This window comes from Amblyraja radiata, chromosome 3, assembly GCF_010909765.2.
Source record: "Amblyraja radiata isolate CabotCenter1 chromosome 3, sAmbRad1.1.pri, whole genome shotgun sequence".
Lineage (NCBI taxonomy): Eukaryota > Metazoa > Chordata > Chondrichthyes > Rajiformes > Rajidae > Amblyraja > Amblyraja radiata.
Genome location: NC_045958.1, coordinates 38,221,331 through 38,227,330, shown reverse-complemented (window position 1 = coordinate 38,227,330; position 6,000 = coordinate 38,221,331).

Here is a 6,000-nt window from a genome sequence, read left to right as displayed (position 1 = left end):
CCAACTTTCTATCCATGTCAACACCCTACCCCCAATACCATGTGCTCTAATTTCAGTCACCAGTCTCCCGTGTGGGACCTTATCAAAGACTTTCTGAAAGTCTAGATACACTACATCCACTGGCACCCCTTCATCCATCTTACTTGTCACATCCTCAAAAAATTCCAGAAGATTAGTCAAGCATGATTTCCCTTTCATTAATCCATGTTGACTTGGACTAATCCTTGGACTAATGTTTTGTGTTTTTTGGGTTGTTTATTTTCGTTTTGGTTAGTCTAGTTTTGGTTTTTAGTTTGTGTTTTGGGGGGGGGGGGTTGAAACGGGGCTTGCTGTCTCTCCCTGCGGGGGAATGCGACTTTTTTGTCATATTCCCCTTCTCTGCCTCCGTCTGCGCTGAGGCCTAATGGCGGAGCTGGCGACCTCGAGGCTCAGGAGGCAGAGCCCGCCAGGACTCGCACTGAGCTCGCTCCCGTGAGGACGGCCCGGCTCGGGGCTGGAACAGGGCTTTCGTGAGGGGCTGTGACGGCCGGCCCGAGGAAGGAACGGGGCTCCCGTCGGAGTGGCCGAGCTTGGGGAGGTACGGCGTTCCCAGCCCGAGGGAGGAGCGGCGCCCGGTCGGGGCGGCCCAGCCCGAGGGAGGAGCGGCGCCCAGATCGGGGCGGCCCAGCCCGATGGGATGATCTGGTTCCCGGTCCGGGTGGGGGGGCTTGGGCGGCCCAGCCCGAGGGAGGAGAGGTGCCCGTGTCGGGGCGTGCCCGCCCGAGGAGGAGCGGTGCCAGGGTCGGGGCCGGCCCAGCCCAGAAAGGGAGGAGCGGTGCGCCGGTCGGGGCGGCCCAGCCCGAGGGAGGAGCGGCGCCCAGTCGGGGCGGCCCAGCCCGAGGGAGGAGCGGCGCCCAGTCGGGGCGGCCTGGCGCGAGGGAGGAGCGGCGGGCCTGGCGCGAGGCTGAGACAGTGGAGTACTCACGTGAGGGCGATCCGGCTCGGGGCTGGAACGATGCTCCGGGGGCTGGGACGGCAGTTCTGGTGGCGGTGGCCTGGACACCGGGGGTTCGGCCGCGGGCCAGCGGGCTGCGTCAGTAGGTCTGGTGAGCGGCAGCTTCGACTACCCCGGGCCGCGGTGTTTGAGCCGCAGGACAGGTTTTAACATCGCCCGGGGGTATCGCCTCAGCGCAGAAGGAGAAGAGGAGGGAAGAGACTGCAGCCCTAAGACTTTTGCCTCCATCACAGTGAGGAGATGTTGGGTGGACTCACTGTGGTGGATGTTAATATGTGTTTATTGTTGTTTTTTATTGTATTGTATTATATGTATGACTGCTTAAATTTCGTTCAGACTTCGGTCTGGATGACAATAAAAGGCTATTCTATTCTATTACTGCTATCCAACTTCCCCATTATTACCTCTGGGACATGTTGGCTGGTGTGGGCAAGTTGGGCCGAAGGGCCTGTTTCCACACTGTATCACTCCATGACTCCATCTATGACACTGTGCAGTTTAACCAACAGGCTTTAAAGGAGACTACCAATTAAAGGTCAGTTTAAATATGTCACTTGAATGTGATGCTCTGTCTGGCTTAATATGGTGCTGATGCAGAGAACTGTAGCAAGAGCAACAGCAGCTCAAAGGCCAGTGAGCTGCTTGGGTTTATCGCTCTGCATTCTGTAGCTGACCAGCCGCAGATTCATTTGGAGGATGCACCCTGTGCCATTCTAGGTAGACCACAAGGCTGTCATTCTAAGCACCCCAGTTCTGCTCCTGACAGCCAGTGTGAAGCAATCATAGTTCAGCAAACAGTCCTTGTTTGGATTTTGGAAATTTATTGTCTGTGAATATTTAGGCATGATTGACAGAAAAGTAATACTGGTGTGATTAAAGTAATAGAATTCATACAGATTGACTTAGCACTAGCATAAAGGCAAAGCTGTCAAGAGTCTGTTTACTTTAGAGATTATATTTGTTAAAACTGAGAAAGAAACAGCCCTGATAAAGAAACTGGTGCAGTTATTGGAGTAGCTACTTAATGTGAACTCAGGCATTAAGCCTCTTTATTACGTGCTTCCATATAATGGCATGGACTTCTCTTAACAAAATCCAAAATTAATATTCAGAAAGTTCAAACATATTTGGTCGGCAAAGATAAAATCCAACGGTCTTAATCTAAACCATTATACAAAGTAAGTTACCAAATGTTGACAGAGTTGTTTTACAATTAAACAATATGGAAATAAACTGACAAATGAGCCAGCACAGCTCTCTAAAATTCTTCAAGTGATATTAATATTAAAATATAAATGCATTTACAGCAATAGTGTCTCTTTTGTTCACAGTTAATTAACATGAATTGATGGACAATACAGTTGTAATTTTTCTCATTTCATTGATTTTGTTACATCAATGAAATCTTTTTAAAATTTCTCTAGCACAAACATTCAATCTGATTTGATGCTGCAAATATATTTTGTATCTTTGCAATACTCCAAACACTAGGCTTCATGGTTGAGATGAGCCTTCGTGGGTGATACTGAGGAAAATCAGTCCCATGATCTCCTGTGAAACATGGTATGCTTTCGCACGTTGCACTATAAGAAGACATAAGTTTGCTTCCTCACAACTGTTCAGCAGAGAATGGTGCTGCCCACAGCCTCAGGAAATTGGTCAAAGAAATGTATTTATAGATGTGACAAACACTTCATTTATTTATTTATTTATTTATGTGTTTGTTTGTTTGTTTATTTATTTGATTCTTTCTTTTGGACAGAATAAAAATAAAAAGCAATTATGAAACAGCATACAAAAAAACAAAAAAACAAAAACAAGAATATTTATAAAGTGTCATAAACAATATTTATAAATAAATGAATCGTATGTGTCCGAAAAGGAGCAGGAAGCCAAAGCTTATTAATTCCCACCCCTTATTCAACTGCTTATAATTATCTTATACAAATTTAGAAGCTATAAACACCTATTCCCATATGTACACCAAATTATTTACATTTATACACTAATCAAACATTTACAAAGCCATACAAAAAAAGAGAGAGAAAAAAAGAAAAAAGAAAAAGAAAAGGAAAAAACCCTCATGTACTCTACAGTATCTCTTAGTCATATATACAGCCCATCACCCTATAATCACCCTTCCCAATATAATTAGTATAACAAATATCCCACTCGAAATCAACTAACCTCATCCCAATATCCTTTAAAAAAAAGTGTTTATGTACATCTTTTTAAACTGAATTATGTTTGTGCTAAGTTTTATATCCTGTTCCAAACCATTCCACAAATTCACCCCACAGATTGCCATGCACATACTTTTAAGAGTTGTTCTGACACAGAGTTTTTTTACATTAAGTTCCCATCTCAAATTATACCCGGCCTGTCTTTCCATAAACAGTTTTTGTATGTTTCCCGGAAGTAAATTATTTCTTGCTTTGTACATGATTTGTGCAGTCTTAAATTTAACCAGATCGGTGAACTTCAGTGTATGTGACTTTAAGAATAATAAATTGGTATGTTCAAGATATCCAACGTTATTGATGATTCTTATTGCTCTTTTTTGAAATGTGCATAACGGCTGTAGGTTGGTTTTGTAGGCGTTACCCCATATCTTCACACAGTAACTCAGATATGGCAATATGAGTGTATTATACAAAGTATGTAATGATTTGTGGTCCAGAATGTATCTTGATTTTCCCAATATTGCTGTAGACTTTGCCAGTTTTGCTTTGACGTGGTTTATATGTGGATTCCAGCAGATTTTGTGGTCTAAGATCACACCAAGAAATTTATTTTCATATACTCTTTCTATACTTATGTTATCTATTATCAATTGTACTTGAGGGTTTGTTTTATGTTTTCCAAGTAGCATAATCTTTGTTTTGCTTAAATTTAAAGACAATTTGTTGACATCAAACCACTGTTTTAATTTATTCATTTCTGATGTGATGACCTCCAAAAGCTGCTTCAAATTGTCACCGGAACAAAAAATATTAATATCCTCAGCAAATATAATCAATTTCAGTATATTTGATACTCTGCATATGTCGTTAATGTATATTATGAAAAGCTTTGGACCTAACACAGACCCTTAAGGTACTCCACAAGTTATGTTCATGTAAGTTGATTTATAATAATAATAATAATAATAATAATAATAATAATAATAATAATAATAATAATAATAATAATAATAATAATAATAATAATAATAATAATAATAATAATAATAATAATATATCTTTTATTGTCATTGCACGTCAGTGCAACGAGATTTAGTGTGCAGCTCCACTGATGTACAAGAAAGGTAAATAAATACAATACATAAATAAACAAGCTGAATTGATTGACGTGACCATCTGAGGGAGACTGTCCAAAGGGGGTGGGTGGGGGGGCACTCATTAGGGCCGGTTCAGAGCCGCTATAGCTCTTGGTATAAAACTGTTCCTGAGTCTGGAGGTTCGGGCGTAGAAGGCCTTGTAACGTCTGCCGGAGGGAAGTAGTTGAAACAGACCGTGGCAGGGGTGTGATGAGTCCTTATGGATGCTGAGGGCCTTCCTGAGGCACCGCGTGTGGTAGATGCCCTCCAAGGCTGGTAGCTCTGTCCCGATGATCCTCTGCGCTCTGTTGACGATGCGCTGAAGAGCTCTCCTCTCCGCCTCCGTGCAGCTGAGATACCACACAGAGATGCCATACGTTAGTATGCTCTCTGTGGTGCAGCGGTAGAACGTTGTCAGCAGCTGTTGGGGCAGACCAGTCTTTTTTAATGTCCTCAGGAAGAACAGTCGTTGCTGTGCCTTCTTGACCAGCGCGGAGGTGTTTGTGGACCATGTGAGGTCTTCTGAAATGTGAGTGCCCAGAAACTTAAAGCTGGACACTCTCTCCACACTTTCCCCATAAATGGAGATTGGGGCGTATTCTCCAGAATGGGACCTCCTGAAGTCAATAATCAGCTCCTTGGTCTTGGAGGTGTTTAGTGCCAAGTTGTTATTGGTGCACCAGTCCGCCAGGTTCTGCCCCTCCGCTCTGTATTTTGTTTCATCACCGTTGGTGATCAGCCCAATCACTGTTGTGTCGTCTGCAAACTTCACGATGGTGTTGGTGTCGAATGCAGGGACACAGTCGTGAGTGAAGAGGGAGTAGAGCATGGGGCTTAGTACACAACCCTGTGGTGTGCCGGTGCTCAGGGTGATGGTGGAGGACAGGTGCGGGCCCAGTCTCACTGCCTGCGGTCGCTCCGTGAGAAAGTTCAGGATCCAAGCGCATATCGGTGAGCTGAGGCCTAGCTGGTGGAGTTTGGTGGTGAGCTTGGTGGGGATGACCGTATTGAATGCAGAGCTATAGTCAATGAAGAGCATCCTCACATACGTGCCCTGTCTGTCCAGGTGAGTCAGGACAGTGTGAAGGGCCAGAGAGATGGCATCCTTTGTCGATCTATTTGCCCTGTATGCAAATTGATGGGAGTCCAGTGAGGCAGGGATGCTGGATTTAATATGGGAGAGGACCAGCCTTTCGAAGCACTTCATGGGGATTGGAGTCAGGGCAACCGGCCAGTAGTCGTTGAGGTTGGTGATTTTGGACTTTTTCGGCACCGGCACTATGGTGGCTGTTTTCAGGCACTTGGGGACCGTTGCCAGAGATAGAGAGAGATTGAAGATTCTCGTGAATACCTCCGCCAGCTGTCCAGCACAGTCCTTTAATACTCTTCCCTGTACTCCATCCGGGCCATTATGTTCACCTATTTCTACAAATTGTTGCCTGTTTCTTAAATAGCTTCTCATCCAATCCAATCCAACCCCTCTGATGCCATACCTATCCAGTTTCATGAGTAAAATGTCGTGATTTACAGTATCAAAAGCTTTTTTTAAGTCTATGAATATTCCCACTGCAAGTTTTTTATTATCTATACAATTTGTGATTTCCTCGATTAGTTCCATTAGTGCCATAGATGTTGATCTGTCTGTCCGGAATCCATATTGACTGTCGACCAAAAGCTTATGTTTTTC